This window comes from Coturnix japonica, chromosome 18 (assembly GCF_054131305.1).
Source record: "Coturnix japonica strain WE chromosome 18, WE-NBRP24, whole genome shotgun sequence".
Classification (NCBI taxonomy): Eukaryota; Metazoa; Chordata; class Aves; order Galliformes; family Phasianidae; genus Coturnix; species Coturnix japonica.
Window position 1 is genome coordinate 13,444,257 of NC_140680.1, and position 24,818 is coordinate 13,469,074.

A 24,818-nucleotide genomic window follows, 5' to 3' on the forward strand; every position below is an offset into this window, starting at 1 on the left:
TGCTTGCTGAGTTGTGTGGTCCTATGGTGAGAACGTGCCTTGAGCTTGGGGCATGTTTCCTCCTCCCTTTGGCAGCCCTGTGCTAGAGGGTGTGAATGTGGGGACTTCCTTTCCTGGGGACACTCAGGTGCTTGTGGGTTTCTGCCTGGGTTCAGATGCACCTCACACACCTGTGTTTCACCTCTACTTTCCCTGAGTCCCCAGACCATACACGTTTTGATTTTAGATAACGATGGCTTTGGTATTAGGGTTGTTGGACCTCTCAGATGACTGTCACTGGATGACATGACAGTCTCTGGGGCTGCCAAAGGTGCATCTTCAAACTGAATTCAGCACAGAAGTTCACTATTAGAAGAAAACTCTTAAGAAAAAAAAGCCCTACTCTCAGAGTTCTAATTACATTAGTAATGTCACAAGGAACCATAGTAGGTGTCAGGACCCAGGTTATACCAGGAGACCTTAATGGCCCTGACCAGCCCCACCTGGGCCCATGCCAGCAGCTATTTAAGATCAGCTCTGGCTCTTTTTCTTACTTTTACTGAGCTGTTCTGGTGGTGAATCTAACTGCAGTCCTGCCTCCTGAATGGGCTTTGGATCTTTGCTAGTCCTCAGTATTTCTCCTGACCAGGCCCATGGATAGACTTTGGGCTCAGTTCATTGCTTACTGTGCCTGAGGCTGCTGGTTGGGTCCTGTTCCCAAACCTTGCTCTGCCTGCTGTGTTTTAAGTACTCCATATCTTATACTAGACCAGGGGTATATTAGGCTCATTCAAGGGAGATCTTGCAAATGCATGCAGAATGCCAATGTCACCCATCCCTGGGGACTGTGTATTGACCCAAGTCACTAACTAGGAACATATAGACCTTGGGGGTGGCATCTGTGCTGTATGTGTGCCCTCAAAGCTAGTTGCACCAGCAGCATGCCAAGGGGTTCTGAGGGTTCAGAGATGTGCTTCTCCACCCAGCACCATGTGGCATGCTTCATACAGAGACAAAAGAGGAAGGATCAGAAGCAAATCTGATACCCTCACCTTTGTCCTTAACTTTTCTTTGCACTTGGTGACAGGGCCAGGCCCTGGGGATCACCACCCGCCAGGCCAGCAGATGGGCAGCATACAATGCAGCTGCATGGGAGCCAGTTATGTTTGGAGATGGGCATCACCAGTGCATGACAACTTTTCAACCAAACCTTCTCCTTTCTTGTGTTTTAGTACAGAGAACTGAAGTATTTTGAGTGAAACAAGGCGACGTCTGTTTGGAGACAAATTCATTTTATTGAACAGGAGCTCCTGAGCCACATTGTTTGCCCACCCACCAGCCCCGCAGGCTGTGCTCAGAGCAAATCCTCAGCGGGGGCTTTCAGACAGCTCCTGGCTCCACTGAGTCATTCCCCAACACACAGACCACAAATTTCCTCAATAGCAAGTGTTGCCAAACTGTTTTATCCAAGCAAATGCCTGGTCCTGTAGTGCAGTCCTGGGAGGGCATCGTGCTTGCATAGAATAATAACTTGCTGAGCCTGGAAGGGAAAAAAAAACAGAGATCTGGTGTAGCAGATTTAAACTGGTGTGCTGAATGACTACTGGGTGTGTAGAGGGCTGTGTTGAGAAATACAACTAAGAAATGTCTAAAACAATCATGTTTTGGAATGGTGGCTGTTGCTGCTGGGACAACCTAATAGCCAGGCTCTGGTTGTCCTTATGGAAGGGCAACTCTGTTGGTCTGGAGGTCTGCATGTGGCCTCATTAAAGTCAAATGAGCACATGTAAGATCTGAGTTAGGGGCCAGCAAAAGGAGGAAAACAAGCAACGCCAACAGGTCAGGCTCATTCTGATGCCATAAATGAAAAGCCAATGAAGGCCTGAAATTCGCTCACCCACATCACTCATGCCTGGCCTTAAAATGTTGATGCTAGATGATGAAAATCATTAAAAGAAGTGATGGGTTCTCTAGGGGAGAGTCAGAGAAGGAGATATGGGATATGCTTTAGCAAGAAAAATGTGATGAGCCAGCCTCTAAGTTAGTGATTTCTATGACTTCATCGGTACATTAAAAATGTAAGTGAATGCCATTTGGTGTTAGGTCTGCTCCTAAGATATTAGATGGAGTTAATTCACAGTTCTTCAGTGGATAATACTTCTTGTTTTCAGCAAAGGGTCTTGAAACAGAATGGAAAATTAAAGCAATCTTTCTGACAGCAATGCATAAATGTTGACCATGAAACAGAAAAGCAAGAAGAAAAAACACCCAAAAAGCGAGTGCATGTCTAACCAAGTGCGTCTGTATTAGGCGGCAGTGATTTCATTACTGTTTTCATTTGAATAAAGGCAGGAGATGATATGCCCTTTCTGTAATGGAAATGCTCTTCAAGTCCACGCTATTCATGGTCATTATGCTCTGAAGAGGTTTGCTAGGAAATAGCTGCGTGGAGGCAGATGTGTGCCTGGGGCACGGCACTGATCCTTCCACGCTGGGCATGTTTTCCCTAATTGCACGGAGCTCGTTGCAGGTGGGTTTTGTTTGTGGGTTTTTTTTTTCCCCCAGAAATATCCACATCCATGCATGTGTCGTTCTGCTGCAGAATGTTTCTGGAAAGGCTGAGACTGATGAGAGGATGGCATGTGCCTGTGTGGGGGTCTTTGCTCTCATCCCTGCATGCTTCATGCAGGAGCATGGTGGCTGTTGCTGCTGGAACCCATGTCTCAGTGCTTGTGCATGTAGGCCTGTGCTGGTTTCCCATAGGGAATGCAGGGCTCAAGGGCTTCCTCATCTCCCCATTTGCCTTTCCTCTTTGCTGCACAAAGGAAGGTTGGCCTGGCCTGTGGCACCAGGAGCTCATGGGATCACAGAATCATTTGGGTTGGAATGGATCTTTAAATGTCCTCTGGTCCAGCTCCCCTGCAATGAAAAGGGGCACCTCGATCAGGTGTCCCACGTGGTCCCTTTGTGTGATGCCTTTGCTCTGCACCATCCCAGCACTGTCCCACCATGCCCTTTTCTCCCTGGGATGTCCATTTTTCCCCCAGAGGAGCTCTGTATTTATTTATATTTCTTTTGCACTCACATCTCTGCAAAGCGATAGGAGCCTCCCATGCTCTGTCCTGCAGCTCTGTACCTTTTCACAACAGATCAGACATCCCCCTGGGCTCACCCTTCTCCTGGAGATGTCCCCATCTCGGTCACCTACCGTGTCCCAAGGACACCGCTGGTGGGATCCAGCCTTGCCCCTATCTGGGTATGTGGGTGGTAGTGAAAGCCGATGGCAGAGGTTGGGGGGGGAGGACCCTGGGCCGAGAGGGGCTGAGGGACAGTGTTGCCGTCCGTCACGGTGCCACTAGATGTCCTTATGAGAAAGGGCTTAGGGCTGCCCACGGCCCAGTGACCGCCACGACGCAGCTGGGACCGGAGCTGGGAGCACCGCAGCCCTTCTCCCTGCACTTTCTGGACCCCCTTGAAGCCGAACCCGTCGGGACCGAGCACCTGGGGGAGCAGACCATCCCCCCCTCTCCCCTCCCCCCCTCCCGGGGATGCTGCAGGCGGGGGTGCAACACGCTGAGTCAGTCCTCGCCCCTCCTCGTGGGCTACAAGCGCTCCGAAAAACACGAGGCAGAGAGAGGAGCTGCGTGGGAGGCTGAGCTGGTGCGGAGGGTTCGCACATGGCTCGAATCCTCTGTGCTGAGCTCCGGGGGGAGCGTGGGAACAGCAGGGCGAAGGGGGGGGGGGTGCGGTGGGGAGGGAGGAGGGGTCCAGGCATGAACAGCACGCGATGCTTTTCATCGCGTTTAGCACCGCAGCTCCGTGAAGCTGGTGTGGTCCTGGAGAGGGGGTGGGGGTAAGGGGATGGAGGCTCCCACTGCGATGTCCCCAGCGCCTCGTCCTCCCCTCCCTCTCTATCCCCTCCATCCGCAACCCTCCTCCCCACTTCAGCCTCCCCCCCCCCCCCCAAAGGTTTCCTCGGCTCTGGGAGAAGGACGGAGAAAGCAGGAGGTGAAACTCTGCAGCAAGGAGATTAGAGCTCGCCTTCGTTTCTATCCCCCCCCCCAACACCCTCCCCCTCCGCCTCCCCCCTCCCTCCCCTCTTCTTCAAAGGAATGACTTCGTATTTTTGGAAAGAATAGCTGCTCCGAAAATCCTGGTACAAACTCTTCCAGGCTCCAATCACGCGCTGTGCTGGGGGCCCTGTCAGGAATGGATGGTTTTAACTCTTCTTGACCTAAAACCCACTGTTTTATTTATTTATTTATTTCCTCCACTCCCATCTGCAATGGATGCTCAGAGCTGAGGACACATCTCAGCAGTGATGAGCCACTTGGGCTGAGGATGCTGTGGGGATGCAGGGAGTGAGGTGTGGATGCTGCAGCCTGGCAACCACAAGCATCCCAGCACCGTGCCTGAAATAGGACAGATGGAAATAAATCACTGCCGTGCCTCACTTTCTGGGCTGACCTGCACCATCTCCATTGGTTTGATGCCTCTTGATAGTCAGGAGTCGTGAGGGGAGAGAGGGATTAAATCCACCCTGGTGAAGCATTAATGATGTAAAGGAGGGGAGCTAGCAGCACACTAATTACATTTGCAGATAACTTCAAACTGGGAGGAGATGCAAACTCTGGTGAGAAGTGAAACACAAAGGAACGCGGAAGGACCGGAGCTGTGGGTAGGAAGCACGATGTAAACCAACCCTCGTTGAATGTATATCCTCTGTTGTGGGAAAATAAACCCAAAGACAACTCAATGGGAATTAAACACCTGGAGAGCAATAGCCTCGGGCAGAAAGCACTTGGTGTACCAAGTAGGAGATTGTGGTGGTTGCTATTGTGAATTGCAGACCCAGAGGAATTATGCTGTAGGGCAGGAAGGGGCCCCTGTGCTTTCCTCAGTCCCAAGAAGGATGCAAGCTGAGTAATTGTGGGGCTGGATCCTGGAGACCTTGAGAAACGTGGTGGGAAACGAGGGGCCCAGCAGAGACATGGAGGCACGTTTGTGCTGCCCAGTCCCATGCAGACTGGGAAAGGAAAGAGCTGGTGGGACATCAGAGGTGACAAAGCCAGGGGAAGGGGGAGAGGAGGAAATGCCTCACTGCAGATGTTGTACTTTGCTATTTTTAGGCAGTTCTTCTGACTGCAAGTGGTCACTAGAGGAGCAGGGTGAGTCTGGGGATGTGAGGGCTCAGCTCTCTGTGATGCACTGGCTGGAGCAGCTGCCCTCCAGGGGCTGCACCACACTCTCTACCCTGCTGCTACCCAAGTCCTTGGCCTGCTGGAGTTTGCAGCAAGTAGTTAACTCGTGGCTCAAGTCTTGCTGCAGAAATAAATGGGATCCCAAAGGGATTCTCATGACTGGCCCTCCAGGTCACAAGCTTTGTAGCAGATTAGGACAGCGGGCAGAAAAAGCAATGCAGGAGCTGCAGAGCAGACTGTGAGTGCAGCAGAGTAATGCTGTACCAGCCCTACTGGAGCCTGCCTGGAGAGAGAGGGCTGGGCAGATGTGTACTTAGAGACTGCAAGTTTCCAAACCCACAAGAACCAGTGTAGATAGAAAGGGATTGGCAGCAGTAAGAGCACAGCAAGACTCAAGTAGCAAGCACAAAAGGAACAGGTGGCCTAGGAGTGATGCTGCCCTGAAGCTCTCCTGCTTTCTACCCAGAGGCTGCTGGAGAAGACCTTGTTCCCCTGGTATGGCATGTTGAGGGGGTCCAAAGGGTTGCTCTGTGCTGTGGGCATGAATCTGCCCCAGCCCTGTGAGACCCATGTGTGATGAACACGTGCTTGAAGCCTGCTCGGGTGGCCCTGCATGGGGACATGCACCCAGCAGCAAGTTGTGTCAGTGAAAATGAGCAGCAGCATCTTGTCTCCTTCCCCTTCTTTTTTAACAGGGACATACTGTGCATCTGCTGTGCTGCGTTGGAAGAGGCCTCAGCTTCCCTCAGAGCTTATGTCAGGAGCTCCTGCACCCACATGAAGCTTTCTGAGGATTTTGTCATTTGCAGCCACCAGTGCTTGAAAGCGGTGCTGGAGTTATGAGCTCCCCATGCTGCTGGTGAGCCTCGATGCAATCTCAAAGCTGAGCTCTGGTGAGCAGTCCATGTCCCGCAGCCAAAATAATTCAGGCTCTGCAACTTGAAGCACAGAGCAATTCACAGGCTAACCCACTTGTAGGGCGAAGGATGAAGTGCTACATCCTGAATATGAGCAGCGAAATTACTTGTGCCACCTCTGTCAATGCCACCGAATCCCTCCAAAATGAATTCTTGAGAAGAAATGAGCCTGTTAGACGAAGAGATTTGCTGAACACTGTGGATTTGCCTTTCACAGCTCTGTGCAGGGGCAGCACAGGCTGACCTTCTTCCAAGGTCAGATAAAATCAGGCTGGGTGCAGCAGTGAGCACTTCCCAGTTTGCTCTCTCTGCTTGCAAACTGCTGGCTGGGCCCATTCCTGGGGAGATGGTATGAGATTAGGGCAGGTCTGCTCTGCTTTCTGCTGGACAAATGCTTTATCAGGAGTCATTTGTGCCTCCTGGAGTAGTGGGTGTTAAAACGTGTGCTGGTCAGAGGATGCTGCTCCCTGAAAACACAACTGAGGTGATGCTTGGGTGCCAGGGAGCTGTTGGGTCAGTCTGGAAGCTTTGGAGGTTAGCAATACATCAGAAGAGGAATGGGGGGAGGCTGTTGTACAGAACTGGTCTAGAGAGACCCTCTGCAAAGCTTCTTTCTGTGCCCCCGTGGTCTCTCTGTGCTTACATCGGGGGCTTGGCAAAACCTTCAGATCTTGTTGATTGCGAGGAAGGGAGCGCACAGTAACAATTTGGTTGGGTTCCCCACGGCGGGGAGTGCTCTTAGACGTTGTGATTTCTTAATACGCTCGCTACGTGTGAACATGCCAGGTGTAGGAATTTCATAAATTTGCATCTTTGCAATAGCTGCTTGATTTCCGCACCAGGATCAAAGCTGATCTTTCCTGGAGAGGCAGCTTGTCTACTCAAAGCATTTTTCATGTGACAGCTCTGTGACAGTGCTGTAGATCTGCGAGTGGCCACCACCCAGAAACCCGTGCAGCTGATTGCACTGTTGATTTACAGTTCTATGCTCCGGGGTTTCCTCCTCTGCAGGCTGCCTACCTGCATGCCCTGGTGCTAAGAGACCTGGAGAGGGCCACGACAACACCAGCACTTGAAAGGGAAACCTTTTGGCTGGCTCTTTATTTCACAAAGCGTTTCACCCCATGCAGGCTCTCAAAATCTATCTGAAAAAGACTTTTTTTTTACTTTTTTTCTTGGGTGAATAAAACCATCTTGATGCTTTAATGAGGATATTAAACCCAGTTTCACCTGCTTCGACTAGTGCTATGAGGTCTCGTAGCAGAACAAACATATTTCGTCCAATTACTGAATAAAGGAGCCCAGAATCCTTGAAGGATTCTGAATCACGTTGTTCTTGAAATTCCCTTCATTTTTTGTGTCATGTCAAACAGGAGCACCTTATTTTTAATGGAGTATTTCCCAGCTCTTAGACTATGTAGCTGGGACAATCCTTTGTCAGTGGTTAAGGACCATCCTTCTCATGGATAGCTACGAGTAAGCCCAGAAGTATTCCTACATTTTCATTACAAAACATTGTCATTTCTACATGTGGTCTGTATAGTTTCAGTGTCCTCCATCACTATCACACGTCTCTCAACACACTCCTGGAATTTCCTCTGCCTTTGCTATGACTCTTCTCCATAGGAATGACCCATTGGGGTGATGGGTCTCTCCCAGCCCTTCCCAGTTCACCTGGCAGCTTTGCCTGCACCCTTAATGCATCCTACAGGGTCCATACATCGGCATGTCCCGAGGGCAGGAGTCAGGTTGTAACCTGCCAATTAACATTCTTAATTGAAGATCACTTAACAAATGCTTCTCCTCAGGCTAGCTGGAAATTATGGATGTGATCAGAAGCTCAGGAAAACCCAAATGCAAACGTGAACAGATGCACGTCTCAATGTGCCTCTATGCTGCCCAGCTAGGGACCTGGTATTTAGGTAAATCTTTGGCTTCCCAGGGAGACGCAGGTTGAGCAAAAGCAGCAGTGGCGAAAGAGCTGGAAAATCAGAGAGTAATTAGTAACCTATTTATAATCACATTTAGACCTCTCTGAATTTCTTAGGCTGCTGTTTCCAAGTGGAGGTCATGGCTGGGTCTGCGCCTTTGAAGGCTTCTCTCTGGGTAAAGTAGATCCTTGCAAACGAGGGAAGCAGCGTCCACCAGACGTTATAATGGTAGAGACAAAAACCATCTGGGTAAGTGGAAATCTGTAGAGACAGATGCAATGAGGCACTTTGCAGAGTCCAAAAATGGCAGCATCGAGGGCACTGCTGAGCTGGCTTCCTGGCTGAGAGTCAGCTGCTGCTTCCAGAGGACCCATCCATGTGCTGTGCTTGGGTGAGGATATCTACTGAGCTGTCACTTGCAGCCACGTGGCTGATCTCCAGAGAGACCCAGTTCTGCTGGGGGTCAGCACAGCCGTCTCCCCAAGCTGTGATGCTCAGGCCCATCTGTGGTCTGCGGGAGCCAGGCTCTGCAGGTTTCTCATGGGAGATGTGTCAGGTTGGAAAGCAAAAAGCTTTTTGCTGTGGGGCTGTGCACACCAAGAGCAACGTAGGGTGGTGGAGGGGAGGCTGGCAGGGTCTGCTGACAGCTCCCAGCCCTCCCACACCCAATCCCTGGAGAAGCTTTGGGGGGATTGATGGCACCGAGTACCTTTCCAAGACCAAAGTCCCATCACTCAGAAGACGTTAGACATGGTCTGGCGTGACATGCTGCTCTCTGGCACTGACCAGGGCAGCCTGCTGACTGCAAATCTGCTGGGTCCACAGGCAAATTATCTGTACATCAGCACATTTAAGAGAAATTAATTTCCCTGCAGGAGAGAGGAAGAAAGTCTCTTCCAAATCAGAGTCTGGCTCACAATGGTGACTTTGAAATGAGGTGACAGTCTCACATGTGCCATGCAGAGAGGGACCGGTGTCTTGTCTGGAGACACAGCCAAGGCAGCAAACAAACCCCAGAGGAGAACCTGGTAACCTGCTTTCCATGTTAGTTATGGAGGACTGGGTGCCCTGAGCTTGTCTGAGGCTTCCCTTTGCAGCCCATGCAAGGATGAAGGTCATGTGAGAGGGAGAATGGGGTCACAGGTGCATGGGTGAAGAGGGAACTGGTTATAATAAATGTGCTGTAATCTAATTAGTGGCACCTGGCTGAAGAGCAAATGTCCCACTGCTAAGGAGGAAGAAAAATTCAACCTTCTTGCACCTGTGCTGGCCTAAAGTCATACCTAAAGGACACAGTAACTGAGGAAACAAAGGTTCGTGGGGGTAAATAAGAAACAGGATTAAATGTAGTGTGTCTTTGGCAGAAGGAGATCAAGTGTGATCAACACGCTGCCTCTTCTGGGGAAGATAACTGTGGGTTGTTGTCTTCTTTGTTTTAATGGAAGGGAAATGCCATGGATTTCATTGAGCTGAGTTTCAGCACAGAATTGTTGTGGCTCCATACAAAAGCTTTCTTGTGCCTTTGGAGGAGATGAGCTCAATGGGGTCAAACAGACCCATGGAAATTGTGAGGATATTTCAAAATGCAGCCCCTCAGTGTGATGGTGAGGATCGGATGCCACCCAGCTGCAACCCCTTGGTCCCCATCTCAAGGGGCAAAGAAGCAGCCTGGAGTGGAGAGCTCCCATAACCTGCATTGCTCCATGAGCCATCCCCAGGCACTCTGAGCATGTCTTTGCATCTGAGTGCACATTTCTACAGCTGATTGAGCCAGCTGGGACTGTGCGGGGCTGGGAGGGCTCCATGCATGCAGACACCTAACAGAAAGGAGTGCTGCTTCCTCTCCCAGCTCTTAGGTGAGGGGGAATGGTTTGCTGGGGATGATTGGGGTGGGGGGGCTTAGAAGGCTGCATAGGCTCTGTGTGGGGTAATCCATAAAAGGAGATGAAAGAGGAAGGCTGAAAGCAAGAAGCGCGGTAGAAAAGATCAAAAGGGAAAAAAAGAAAAAGAAGAAAAGAAGAAAAAGAAGTTTTCCCGTCTGCCGGGCACTGATGTTGTATGGCAGGGCTGAGCAGCCCTCAGGGCAGAAGTTCACCCCCCTGTTGGTACTTTTTGTATCTATGCACCTTCTTGGGGCAGTGTTAGGACCTGAGAGCAGAGCACCCTGCTCTGAGCCTTCCTCCTGCATGCAGGCAGTGCTCTTCCAGCACCTCCCCGACACAGGCTTGGCCCTGCTCCTGGGATGCTGGTGGAACCATGAGCTCGGGAGCCACATTTGTTTCCCGTGACCACATTCTGTGCTTTGCAGTGCCGTTCATTTTCCAGACAGGGCTTTGCAAAGGTCAGAGCGATCAATGTCCTCATCCCAGGCATATCAGACGCCTGTCTGGGTGCTGCATCCTGCTTGGGTGTGTTGAGCAGGAGCAGGCTGTGGGCTACAGCGTGAAGGACATTCACTGAGCTGCAATCTTGGGATGGTGCTCTGCTGTTCTCCTCCCCCCTGAGCTGCTGTGACACTGCTGTGGCTGTACAGTGAGGTGCTGTCACCTGGTGAAAAGGGCAGCGTCACTCTGCCCAAGCACATGCAGAGGCACAGGGCTGGAAGGGGCTGGAGATTTTCCCTTTGTGGGGCACTGAGCTGTGCGACCACCTGTGGGGGTGACTTTCAGCTTTCGTGTCACGAGGCCTGGTGAGAAGCTGTGATGAACAAGGCACCAAGGCAATTAATTGCTAACGACCGTCCCTCTGAAAGACAGGGGTGGGAGAGATCAAAACAAGGGACTCTGTGTTCCTCTGTAATGGAAGAAAAGACTGATTTGTTAACTCTGCAGCATCCAAGAGCCAGTCCATGCACAGAGGCGAGGGGCAACCAGCCCTGACTGCTTGGCAGTGGGATGCCATCAGGAAGACAGGCAAAGGCTCTGTGGGATGCTTGCCCCTCTGGAATCCCCAGATCTCCCTGGAGACGTTCCAGTGGGAGCCAAGTGAGGGCTGAGGAAGTCAGACTGTGGCATGGGATAGTCTGGAAACATGCTAACAGCCAAGTCACTGCCAGGGCAATGGGGCACAGAGGGGAAGGAGCGCAGCCCAGGAGGACCAGTATAATCTGTATGAGGAAGAGGTTGTGCCATTTCCCATCCTTGCCAGGTAATCTCTCCTCATGTGATTGGGGCTGTTGTTCACCTCCTGGCTTGCAGCAGGATTCTCAGGATGCTGACTCATGGCTGGAGTGGCCACATCATAGAGAAGCCTGGGATCCCACAGACAAAGCAACTTGGGGGCTTCTCTTACCTAGATGCATTCACAGCAATTTCATTTCCCTTACAAATACAAAAATACTGTTGCCATTCCCACATGCTGTTCTTACTGGGCTTTCTGCCTCTCCTTTGATAAGCTCTGGTCCAGCAGAGCTTCATGCTCAGCTGAGTTTGCTCAGCCTCATCCACCTTTCCAGGAATGTCCCAGACCAGATCTGCCCCGGGAGGAAACCCGAGGGCTGTGAGGTTTCTGTAGGACCTGTGCCCAGCTCTGGTGGCTGGGATAGATGTTGATGCTGGATGTAATGAGGACAGAGGTGCTCTGCAGCCAGGAGCTGCCCCCTCCTTTCTCCCTTTCTGAAAGCAAAAATGACCAGTCTTCATTCCTCATGCAGGAAAAGCCTCTCTGATATTAATAAGAATCTAATTATACATTTATTGTTCCATGAATTAATTACATCGCAAGTAGAGTTACCTTTTACATAGCCATTAAACTTCAGGAAGGCCTCTTTATACCACTCCATGGATAATTTAATTAGCATACTAATGTCTTATTAGCTATAAACCCAAAGCTGGTTTAGAATCACTTAAATTAAAACTCAAAAGCCTTCAGCCACCCTGCAACCCCTCTGCCTGGGCAGTGGGAGGGGGACGGAGGGTGTTGGGCGTGGGTGAGGAGCCCCTTGGTTCACCTCCTAATTCCAAATTCCTTTCCTGGTGGCTCCCATCAGCATTTGCATTAATTGGGCCAATTCGAGAGAGCTGTGATAATCCATTATGGATGGACCATGTCACGTGTAGAGTTTAAAGCTGCAAAGGGGAAGGTACAAGCCGATGCTGGGAGCATCTGTGACACTCAAGTTGTCTTGTCCCTGGGCAGGTTCCATAGAATTAGAGAATTGTTTGAGCTGGAAGGGACCCTTAAGGTCATCTAGGTCAGCTCCCTGCAATGGATGGGAAGATGTGTGCTGGTGCTGCTGCCTCTATGGGCTTTCAGCAAAGGGGAACCCAGAGGGGATGATGGTTCCACCAGTGCCTGCCCAAGGCAGAGGGTGCTATGCTTTGGTGTGTGCCCTGCTGTCCATCAATCCAACAACAGCGCCTTTGGACGTCCACAGCTTCAGCACTGTGATGCCAAGCATCCCACTCACACTGGGGTCAGGCTGTCACTGCAGCACGTATTTAAATATAGCAGTTCATGTGTTGAAGTCTTTTTATAATGACCCCTTCTACTATTCAACTCGTGAGTGTTTCGGGTTTTTTTGGTGGGTTTCTTTTTTTCTTCCCGACCTTCTTAGCTAATAAATAGCTTAATTTGTAGGTTTGAAAATTGACTCAGAGGCAGAGTTTAACTGAATCGAAGAGCAAGACTACTGCTTGAATGTAATAATCTGAAAATAATTGATTAATTTGCATGATCCTTCGTAATTGCTTCAATTTACACCCAAGAGGCCACTGTCATCAATAGATGAATAAGACATAATTTTTAAAGTCCCAATAATGCATGGAATAGAATTTAGAAAACTCACTCATTCTGAAGCATGGCGTGGGCTCCCGCGTGCCAGCAGCTCAGCTCCTCTTCAGCCCATGGCGAGGAGAGCGCTCATTGTTAGAGAAATCATGCTGTAATTTAATTCACTTGTTAAGAATGTAATTATGTTCATCATCGTTGGGAAAGAAGAGGATCAAATCCTATCGCAGCTATGCTAACCTCTAGACTGAGAGATTGCAACAAAAGGAGGAAGCTGGTCGACAGCATCCGGAGTCAATAGTGAAGAGATTAAAATGCTGAAATTTGGCATGGGTGCTCTTTAAGAAGTGACACAGCAAAGCAGCTACCTTCTGCAAGGTACTTAACCACGCGCTCTGGTTTAATTGCCATTAACGAGATCTCAGCATATGCTCAGCAATACTGAGAGCTGGCACCAGTGATGGGCTCAAGATGCTTGTGTGGGCATGAGCGGGGTGAAGGCAGAGCCAAGCAGGTAAGAAGCAGGGTTCAGAAAGGTGCTTGGGCCACACAATGGTCCTTCACAAAATGGAAATCCAACCTTTGTGAGGTCAATAAACAGGGGCAGAAAACACAAGCAGGAAGAGAGGAAGCAGGAAGCCGGAAAGAAATAGCAAGGCTTGGAAGGCAAGGAAACAAACAATAGGTAATTCAAGTCTGACAAGAAGAGGAAAGTCGGCAAAGGGATGAGACAGGTCTGCTGGCTCCCCAGGAGTTAAAAGGAACAATTAAGGAAGATGAGGACACAGCTGAGAAGCGAAATGATTTCATTTCATAAGTTCCCACCTCGGGGGATGTTGGGAGAAATCTGTTCTTGACTTGCTCTTTTCTGGTAATAAAGGTGAGTTGCTATTAAGGATTAAGGTATCAAATGAAGAGGCACTGGCGCAAATAGGTAATTTAAAAAATATTAAGTCACCAGGTCTAGATGGGACATTCAGGGGTTTTGAAGAAACCTAATAATACAGTGGCTGAGCTGCTGGGTGAGCTGCAAGAGTATTCATCTCTGCCAAAACATGTGCAGGATCAGAGGGCTGGAGGGCAGCAGCAATTTCTGTGCCTGTGTTTTATGAAGGAACACCAGGGAAAACAGAGACTGTAGATGCAGGGTGAAGTGATCAGTGCATGCAGAGCTGCAAGGGCCCTGCTAGGCTGCACCCTTCCTCCTGGTGCTGCTTTGTGGACTTGGGGCATCCCTCGGGTTGCTCCTTTTCCTTCGTCCCAGCCCCTTTTCATTTTTAGGACATCCAAAGGAGAGGTCAGGATAGTGGAGACGGGGCAGCAGCAGCTTAGAAAAAGACGCCTTTTTCTCCTTGCACCTTACATCTGCTGCTCCTTGAGGCATTTCCCCAGAGGGAAGACTAGCTAAAGTGGAAAAGTAGAAAATGTACCAAAGCAGAAAAATTATTCAGATTTAAGACCGTCTACTGAGCCCTTTGCACACATATAAAATAGGAAAGTCCAAAGTACTATTCAGTTCCCCTCAAGTTTGTTTCCTAAGAGGCAGCTTGCTGTGCCTTCCTGTCTCCTTCCCAACTCCTTCCACCTTGAGATGAATATCTGACAAAGATGGGATAGGGTCAGCCAGGTGTTCCCATCCCGTGTGTCCCCATTGGAATGTGGTGTCTCCATTTCACATGTCTCTAGTTGTCCAGTTCCCAGCTATCCCCTGCACTCCTGTAGCATTCAGTGGTGAATTCTGCAGCCTGAGGTCATCATGGTTTTCTCCAGCAAGGTGTTAAGGGATGGAAATGCAAACCTGATGCCTGAGAAAGCCTGGCTGTGATTTGTGGTGGTGAAATGCTATAGAAGCATGACTGGGGCTGGAGCAGTACGGTGACTTTTAAAAATCCATGTTCAGCTGTGCTGGTATTTAGAGGTGTGATAATTTTGCCTCATGCTTTACTTCTTGCAAAGGCAAGAAAGGGGCATGATGCTTGGGAGTCATAAGTCTCTATTCAAGGACTCCAACCCAGGCATGTGCCTACCCTCACCCCTAAGCTGCCCCCTCCATTGCCTCTGGGTGCTGCAGCACGAATGAGGATGTGAATATTAAAAATGGAGAGGAACACAAACAGTATTGTGACCATATGCAGGGTCAGTGGTGGTAAAAGCGTGTCTTTAAACCAAAAAAACAACTACCTGAGATGATTACAAGATCTTTCCAAACATTGCAGTGCCTCCAGGTGTTTTTTGCTGCTCTTATTTGTCTTGTTAAATGTGTAGTTTGGAATATTTCTCTCTTAGTGCTTTACTGGGGGCCATAAATACCCGATGAAAAGCATTTGCAGGCTACCTGGGATACTCTGAGAAGCGTGTGAGCAGTACAAGTCTGCAGGAACATCTGCATCCTGACAGCCTGTGCATTTATCTGGGCAGAGCTGCACCCATGTCGCACTTCCAATTTAATCTCCATGTTTTTCCAAAGAAGAAGAAAAATGTCTTATGTTTCCTGGGTGACTGGGGGAAGGTTTCAGTGTGCCAGGCATCTCTAATCTCCCTGTACAAGATTGCCTTGGTGGCAGACAGAGAGCAGCAGTCTGACGAGGCAGGGAGAAGCGGAGGGGTCCAGAAATAATGCTTTATGGAGCTGTGGGATTTCATCACATCCTGCTAAAAATATCAGCTCACTTCCAATAGAAATCGCATGATCAATGGTTGCAAAAGCAATTGATGGTCCTGGGGTCTCAGCGAGCCCAGCCCTGATTCTGCACAGCTACAAATAAGCAGTGTCCCCAGATCCCTCTCTGCTGCTTGCAAGCAACAAATCTCTGCCCTTTCCTTATGGAGAAGTCCCAGCTGCTCTGTGCTAGTGACTGCTGCAAGAAATCCAAATCAGACTGCCAAACTTTGCACCCTTCCAGGATCTCCAGCTCCCAGCTGCCCGCTCTGCAACAGAAAACTGCTTCCAGTTAGAGCAGAGTGAAGAGTGAAAGGGGGGGAAAAAAAAAACATGAATATTAATTTGAATTCAACTGAATTTCAATTAGGCTGTGTTCAGTCTCCACAAATATTTGAGCAGTGCTATTGCAAATACAGTGAAAAAGCAAATCTGTAACTTTAGCACACAAATATTCACAAAAGATAAATCCTGAACTGCGTGCTCACCAGTTGTGCCAGCTCTCGACTTAAATTCGACAGCCACGAGCTGTTGCTTCTGTGCCTGAATCAGGTGGTGTGTTAAGGAGCTGGTGAATGAAATAAACACGCTGATTTCATGTGCCCTATTGGATGTGGATAGGAGCATTAAATCACAGCAGGGACTGGGCTGCAGGTGCTGGGAAAGAATCAGCAGCAAGGAACAAGAAGGCCACTGAGGAGCTCCTGAGCTGGTTTGTCCCACCGCTGGCTATTTCAAACTAAAAAAGGGGAGAATTAGCTTGGGTATAAGGAAGAAGTTTTTTACCATAGGGGAGGTGAGGCACTGGCACAGGGTACCCAGAGAGGTGATGGATGCCCCATCAAAGTCAGTCTGGATTGGACTCTAAGCACCTGATCTAGTGTATATGTCTCCATTCATTGCAGGGAGTGGGACTATGTGACCTTTAAGGGTCCCTTCCAACATAAATTATTCTATGAATCACAGAATGACTTGAGTTGGAACTAGATGATCCCTTCCAGCCCTCATGCCATGGGCAGGTTTGAACAACCTGTATAAAGCCAAAGCGGGCTGAGTACAGGCAAGCAGAGGAGGGTCTACTTGGCATTGTTGGCTTCAGAATTAGAGGAGGACTCGGAGGTGGAGAAATCCCACCCCAGAGCAAAGAACTCTTTCCAAGGTGGTCTCACTAATGGGAACCTTTCCCTGGTAAGGGTTGAGATTGGAGGCCTCACACTGGAAAGCTGTTGATAGTTTGGAAGGATTTCAGTGTAGAAAGATTGGAATGAGCCCAGAGGCTAATGCCGTGCATTACAAGGGCTGTGGTGTGGAGTGCTGTGGGTAGAGGAAAGCCACCTGAGGAGCAGATGCAATGAATTCTACAGTGAGATGGAACTCATCAGCAGTGCAAAGGGCCTCAATGAAGAATGACAGCATGACGTGTAACAAATATGGCTCTGAGGAAGGGAAGGTGGAGGGGAACTGATTGTCTATCAGTGGTACTGATTTGTTTGCAGCCATGTGCAGTCACAGCCAAGCTGGATGGAGGTCAGCAAAAAATAAACTGTGGAAATGCACTGTAGAACCGTTGTGTAGCCTCTGCCCCTCACCACTCTTGGCTATTGTACAAAGCTCAGGGCACCTGTGTTTTTCCAGGAAGGCAATGGGGAGGTGGATTGACCTGCTAGCTGGTAAACCTCAAGAATGTGATGGTGGCGCTCCCTATGGAGATGGTGCAGGTCTTACCTGAATCTAGAGGTCTGACTCAACTGTTCAGGATATTTTCAGAGAGAAATGGGTACTGCACAGCATGGTTGCTTCATTTCCTCCAAAGGCAGACATTTCAAATGCACCGGATGAGTCGCACCCTACATTTCTGTGCTTTTCATCTGCTGTAAAAGGAGACTGGATGAGTAGCTCAAGTGTAAACATCTCTAATATAAAAAAAATCCACTTAGAAATCCCCCTCTGTGTCCTTCACCTACCTCTTTTCCTGTGAATAACTGCTTTTTCTGCATGCTGGCCAAGCCTTTCGGGTGAGTGATATTCAAACAACAGGCAGCTGCCCGGCTGCTCCCGTTGAGTCCCATTGTGAAGCCGGTGAACTGATTGATTGTTTGGTTCCTTGAGAAGCTGATGTTGTTTCTGCCTTTTCACTGGGTGGCTGAAACGTTTAAGCAGGAGAAAGGAACAATAGCAGCAGCAAATAAAGAGGGGAGAATTGTGAGAAATTAAGTCTATATAGCAAATGATTAATAGCACGCTTCCTGAGGCAAACAATGACAGTCGGTGTGAAACAATGACCGTATGATCGGTGAAGATTGGCTGATTGGGGATGCTTTTATTGACTCTTTGAATAAAATAAATAGCGGGTACGGGGAGGGGGGGGCTCCTTTTCACTGCAGAATGAACGTGGGGGCCCTGGCTCAGCAGTGCCGTCTGGGTGATAGGGGGGACAGCCTTCACACGGTAATGGGACACATAAGAGCAGTGTGTGCCGTGCAAGGGAATGCATACGTCCACCATCCAAGGGTGAGGTGGACAGCGGTGTGGTGCTGGTCCTGCACACAGCCCTGAGTCCTCCTCTCCTCTTCCCTTTTCTCCTACTGGGGTTGGATTCTGTCACTTCTGTCACACTGTCTGAAACTGCCAAAGAATTCGTTTCTTCCCCCCAGTAGACTCAAAAAATTTTTTGCAATAAGTCAAAGAAATTAAATTTTAAGCTGACTATTGAAGGATAATGAATCTGAAATATGTGATCTTTTGTAAAATTATATTCTTTCAATTGCTTAGATTCGGGGAACGCTATCTCATAAGGGAAGTACACAAAAAAACTGCAATCAAAATGACCTATACAAAACATAAAGAAGAGTTAATAGGATTGCTCTGAATTCTAAAGGGGGTGGTGCAGAACAGCACAAGTGGGCCTTGCAGTGGGGCATTTATAATCTCCAATTCCATTAACAAATTTTAATATAGTCTTTGAGGGTAGAAAGCGGTCGTTAATAAAACTTTAAATTAAAGCATGCTAGCTGTCGGATTAGATCATTAAAATTGCAGGGTACCGGCGGCTGACTGGCTTTGCAGAAGAGACAGCATTGCTAAACTTACATTGTCGAGACCATGAAATAATTCCAAAGCAAACAGGAAAAAGGAATAAAACAGTTTTATATGTGTGAATTATGATTCCATATCATGTTTAATGAAGAGAAAAATGTAATCGTATTTCATCAGCTCTAGGTGTAGTCAGTGTTTCTGAACAGTGGGGACTGGGAGGAAGTGCATGAATGGTGCGTCAGCAGCTGGTTATGCATATGGACAGCAGGACATGGGCAGCTCCTGGGCAGGTGGAGATCGGTGCTCTGAGTCAGGACAAGGAGCACATCTGTGTCCTGCAATCAAAGCACAGGGCAATCTGACACACTCCAGAGGAGCCACATCCTTCCGTGGCAGAGTTTCCTTGGCAAAAAGGCAGGGCTGGTTTCTAGAAATGACTGTTGTCTGCAGATCTGAGCAGCTGCAGGATGGACGCACCTTTCATGGCAGTACTTCTTCAGAAAGTTTGGAATGGCCTTGTAAGTGGGTTCTGGAAAACTGAGCAGATATCACTTGAGGTTGCACATCAAGGACACTTGAGAACTATGAGAACGCAACGGGCACTTGAAGCTTTTTTTTCCTATTTGTATTTTGCATCTCATGGAAGACTACAGAGAACTGTGCTGGTTCTGTTAAGCCTGACGTTGCAAAATAACAGCTTCCTCGTCAGAATTGTGACTGGGGGTATCAAGGGAACCTCAGAGCAGAAGAAACCCCCATCCAACTTGCAAGTCTCTGATAAGCTGCACTAAGCCTTCCATTCATCCCACTCATTGCATTTGCTGTTCCTAGTTGGCTGGTGTCCCCTGTCATCTCCCTCCTAATGGCTGTCCCTCTAGGGGATGGGTCACTAACAGAACCCCTTCCTCTCTGGCCATGTACTGCTGGTACTGGAGATAAAGGCATGGGGCAGAACAAGTGGAGCTGCAGGCAGCATATCTGTCCATCCATCTGTCCCATTGTTAATCCATCACCTTTACAACTGAGATAGGACTTCAGGTAAGAAGTAAAGCCTGTCTGATATATAGCAGTTCTGTGCCTCCACTCCCAGCCAGGGACCCTCCCATTAAGTTATTTAGAGATGTGAGACTGACTAGCATTGCTTCCTGTGGGAGACACCACTGTTTCATCTGTTGGGAAAGACACAAGCAGTGGACAGGCAGCTCGAGATGGGTAATAACCAGGGACATGTAGGGCAGCCTTGCTTTGAGGCACTGAGCTACAGCACTGTTCCAGGTTTGGAAAGGTTGGGAACCAAAGAAAATCAAGTTCAGGTTCACAGAACCCGGGCTGCAGAGACAGTGAGCATCACATCCACCCCTCGAACATAGCTCTTCATGCGAATGGCTTGTGAACACATTTGCCTGTCTATGAATAATTCATTCTTTTAAATGATTGGGCAGATGATGTATGCGAACACTTCCTGGCCTATTGGGAGATCTTTGCTTGTACAAACAGCCATGCTGGATGTGTCCAATTGGCACACATGCAGGCTTACATGAGCATTTGTGGCATTTTTGCTTCCTTCAAGCTTTTAAGTAAACAAAGTGTGCTCGTATGAAAGTCTAACTGGTGTCAGTGTGAATCTGTGCATGTATGAAAAATGAATACTTCTATTTAGTCCATGCAAAACATTCTTTTGATGTCGAACCTCACTGGTGAGCGTTTTCTTCACGCGCAATCTTCTTTCTTCTCGAAATAGACTTTTAGACAGAATGTGAGTTTTGGTTATTTTACTCTGACGGGTTATTTCTAATTGTGTCTCTCTGGAAAAAAAGAAGAAGAAAGGAAGGAACTGAGCAATGCATTCAGGAGAGCCAAACATCGGGGAGTAGAGCACTACCTCGGCATCTCACTTGGCAGCTCTGTGGGCAGTAAGGTTGGCAGCATCCCTCCTGCCTGGCCTCTGGAGATGGGGCAGCAAAGGCAGCCTCTCCTTGTGCATCCTCCTGGAGCTGCACAACGTGCACTTTCATCTCTTCCTCTGAGCTTGTGTCTATAGACCTCGCTCCTGAAGCACGTTTATTTTTGTGTAATTCTCCTCGGACAAAATATACATTTTTCACTCCTCGTCTTACGTTCAGGTGAAAAGAGAAGATTTCCTTTGTTGTGTTCCTCAGCTGCATTGTTCCGCATTGGATCAGAGTCAAACTTCAAGTGTTTGCTACAGAATTTTTATTGCAGACAGGCTGGCTTCAGCTCTGCTCTGTGAAGGAGCGTGGAAGTGTGTTTTATCTAATCCATTTTTTGGCCATACTGCTGTGGGTTAGCCCAATATTCCAAATTCTTTCAGTTCTGATTATAAGTGAGGAGTCACCAACTCCAATCTGCTTTCTCAAAAACATTTGGAATAGACCCCCATGGCCTATCCGAGCTGAAAAACCTTGGTCTGTTCAGTCTCTCAGCATCAGGAGCATCACTATATCCTTTCTGAGATGCAGGATCAGATCACAGCTAATTCAGTGCTTATTGTTGTCTGCTTGAACTGGGTTGCCATTCTGTATTTCTTTCACCTTTACTGTCATTCCCTTACACTTATTTACACTGAATTTCATCTTCTGTTTTATTGCCAGTAACTCAGGCTCCGAAGATCCTCCAGAGCTTTTCACTGTCAGTGTTAGATTTCATGATCCTGAATAATTTTGTCGCATAGGCAAACAATGTCACTTCATTATCCACCACTTTTCCAGATCATTGATGAGCGTGTCACACAGCAGAGATTCCAGCACAGGCCTCTTAGGGACCTGGTAACTAGTCTTTGGGCAGCTCAGACACTGTTTAGCTTTTCTCTCCTTGGTTGTATGCTTGTAACAACTTATAGGAACCTCTCATATCCCATAACTTCACATTGTCTCTAAGCCCTTCCTGTGAGAGACCTTGAAAGTAACTTTTCGAAGATGCAATTAAACTACAGTGACCAGCTAATCCTTCCTGGACTTGTGTTGACACCTTCAAAGAAATCTAATAGATTTATGAGATATGACTTTCCTCCAGAGAAGCCAAGTTGACTCTTCCCCACTATACCCAGATCTACCTAGACTCCTGTTAACTCTGTTGTATATTACAGCTCCTTCAAATCTGCCTGTCACAGAAAGCACACTTACTCGTCTCCAGTTCCTTATGCCCTTTTTAAAGAAAAATGATGTCATATTTCCTACCTCCCACACCACTTAGTGCCACGTCTGAGAAGAGCTGGGATGTGAGTGATATTTTATCTTGTGGCCTCATGAGAAATGAGAGCTACCTCAGCAGCCCCTCAATCAGGTTATGCAAGTGAACCAGAGCAATTTGCCAAAGCCCAAGTTAGCACCTGCACAGACATAGATTTACACCCTTACATCCGTCTGAGCAGGTCGAGATACAGCCTTGGGCAAGGACAGGATCTGCTGCCATCAGCTTAAAGGGCCAAGTCCACATCTGTGCTGGGGAAAAGGGAGCAGGAGAGGCACATTGGACATTTGTATTGCACCACTTGTCTCAAACTCGACCGTTTGCCCTGATCAAGACAAGTCAGTTATTGAAATGCCAGACACGCAGCCATATGGGCATTCTCAGTTCTCACCAAGCAGGAGTTATGAAGAACTGTAACCACGAACCTAAACAAGATGCTTAATAACTTAATGCTTAAGCATTATCTTTCACCCAGAACATGTCAAAGTGGTTTTTATTATCCGCATCCCATCGTAATTCTCTTATCTCCTCAGCAGCATAATGTAGCATTGGTCATGGTGGTTCAGATCACTGGTGTTCCAGTCTGAAATCCTGTTCTTAGTGGGACAGGACTAATTAGCAAAACCAATGCTTTCAGCTGAGCTGACCCATTAGCAGCTCAAGGTTAATTACTTGTGGTTTCTTTCCCAAAGCCACCAACCTCTAAATAATATTGAGCAACCCTTTTGGTGAGGTACTGGAACAAGTTGTCCAAATAAATTTTGGATGCCCCATCCTTGGAGGAATACAAAGCCAGGTTGTTTGGGGCCCTGAGAAACCTGGTGGGTGGCAACCCTGTCCATGGCAGAGAAATTGAAAACAGATGGTCTTTAAGGTGTCTTTCAACCCAAGCCACTCTATGATTCTATGATCAGAAGTGACCAATGAAGTATGGTGTGGACCTAGCTCCCCATCCTCTTTCCAGGTCCATTTCTCTCCCAGTTCCCTGTTCACAGTTCCTACAGTTCTTTTTCTTAAGCCCTAAGGGAACCCATGCTTCCCTTTCTGCCTTTTTATTTAGGCTCAGAAACCTTCCCGAGAGTTAACCCCTCCACTCTGCAGTGGGCACAGAGTGCATCTGCAATATCCTATGGGTTCCCACACACAGTAGCCTATGGGTATTCACCCAAATATTCAATGAGTTCCCACATGCAAAGTCTTGTGGGCTCCCACACACCACCCAGGACAGACATACATCTCTTTAGATGCCAGAATATCCTCCTGCTCCAACAAGAGGCTGATGGTCCCAGACAGGCTTTGCTTACTCAGAGAGCTATGGGCCAGCTGTGCCTAGCAGGAAAGATTGCATAGAGATGTAGCTATTGTTTGCATATCCTATCCCAATCTGCTTTTCCCTCAAGAATGAGACTGGACCTTTAAGCACTATTTTTTGTTATTTTTTTCCTGTAGCACTGTTTTATATTATATCTGTATTGAGATTTCTCCCCAGCTGCCGCCCCCACACTGAGCACTTTGGATATGAGAATAAAGGTTTGCTAGCATCGTGCTCCTCCCACGACAAAGCACAGCGTGTTCAGCAGCCGGGATGAGAGGCAGGGGATGAGAGGCTGTTGTGAGCTTGCAAGTGACTGTCATTGTTTGTTTTGTAATCCTGGGTCAGTGAGAGTAGTTTCTGAATCGATTTGTCCCCCTGCAAGCAGCACTGCCCAGTTCAGAAGCCTGCTCCTCTGCTGTGCCACTGCAAATACAGCTCTCATCTGCTCAGATGGTGAATTGCATCCTCCTTGCGGAGCCTCTTTGCTGAGCCTCTTTTTCCTTTGGGCCGCACATTTGGGGTCTGATTTAAGAAGAGGAGATTGATCATACCAAGGCTGCCCCTCTTTAGGAGTAGATACCCTCACGATCCAGTTTGGGTTCGGCTCCTCTGCCAACACAGCAGCTGCAGCCTCTTTGCTGGTCACCACCACCAAGCCCGGCCATCCCCAGCCTTCCAGTTGCCACCTTCCTGTGCTCTCTGGATGCTGGGGACACAGGGCTGGCAGGACTGAGTACAAGCTGACCTGTTTGGAGGCACAATGTCTTGAGCATGCATTGCTTGGTGTTATTACTGCTCCTGTGGCAGACTCAGAATGTAAAATAGGTGCCACGGCTCCATCTTGAAATAAAATAGATAAAAAATCAATGCATTTGAAAGAGAAATAAAAAATAATGTCTGTTAGCACTAATATTCCTCCACGTGAGGCTGCAAGTGCTGAGCTTTTCATGGCAACCTTGATTAAGAAGAACATCTTACTTCAGGGGGGGATTGAAGATCCAGAGGATACATCTAAAAAGGTGACCTCAAGGGGATAAGCATAATTACCGATGCTCACATGGAGCATGTTTAATGTGACTTAAAACAGAAAAAATAAGGAGCTGGAGTGGGATGCTAAATTCCGAGCTAATCCGAGCAGCAACAAAGGCTGGTGGAGGCGGGCAGGAGGAGTGGGGCCGCGTGAGCCCAGGTGTGCCATGGGCTCACAGAGCTGCTCACACAGCTTGCCCATTGATTGCAGTGGAAACAAGATCAATTGCCTCTTCGGTTTCCACTGTGGGAATGAGATTATGCTGAATATTAATTTGTCCTGCGATGGGTCCTGACTGTAATTTTCTATCAGCAAAGAAGAATTCATATATTTCCATAAATTCAGATACTTCCATCTATTCATTCCACAATTCATAGACATTATCTCAATTCCCAGCTCTAGTTCAAACAAAAGTTAGTTCCTTTTACAAATAAATTATTTTTTTGCCGTTGATGATATTTCTAATTTTTGCAGGCAAATTTATACATTCGAACAAAGGAGACAAAAAGTATCTTTGATGTAGCAAAGCCTTTCTGAGCGCCATACATAAAATAAAAGGGAGAAGATAGTCTGGAAAACTTAAGGAACGGATGGGAATGACTCCAAGTTACCTTGTACTTAATTGAAGTCCTCAGAAATGTTCTTTTCTTGTTTTCTATATTGGAGCTGTTCCTTGAAGTACGTATGAATGCCTCTTCAAACTGGCATTTAATCTTTGACTGCATATACTTTCTATTTTTTTTTTAACTTGTCGAAACAGAAGGGCTCTTTATAGAATTTCTTCTTCTTTGTCATCTCTCCACCTTCGTCCC

General features: G+C 48.0%; 1 long non-coding RNA gene across 1 annotated transcript; it reads right to left on the reverse strand.

Annotated features, from left to right (window-relative positions):
- Positions 1 to 1,254: 1,254 nt before the first annotated feature.
- On the reverse strand, positions 1,255 to 13,120 carry LOC146757940 (uncharacterized). The gene is made up of 3 exons (XR_014935724.1): positions 12,997 to 13,120; positions 12,815 to 12,908; positions 1,255 to 1,519 (listed from the first exon to the last, which is right to left on the reverse strand). It is a non-coding gene; the product is annotated as an uncharacterized LOC146757940 (long non-coding RNA).
- Positions 13,121 to 24,818: the final 11,698 nt, after the last annotated feature.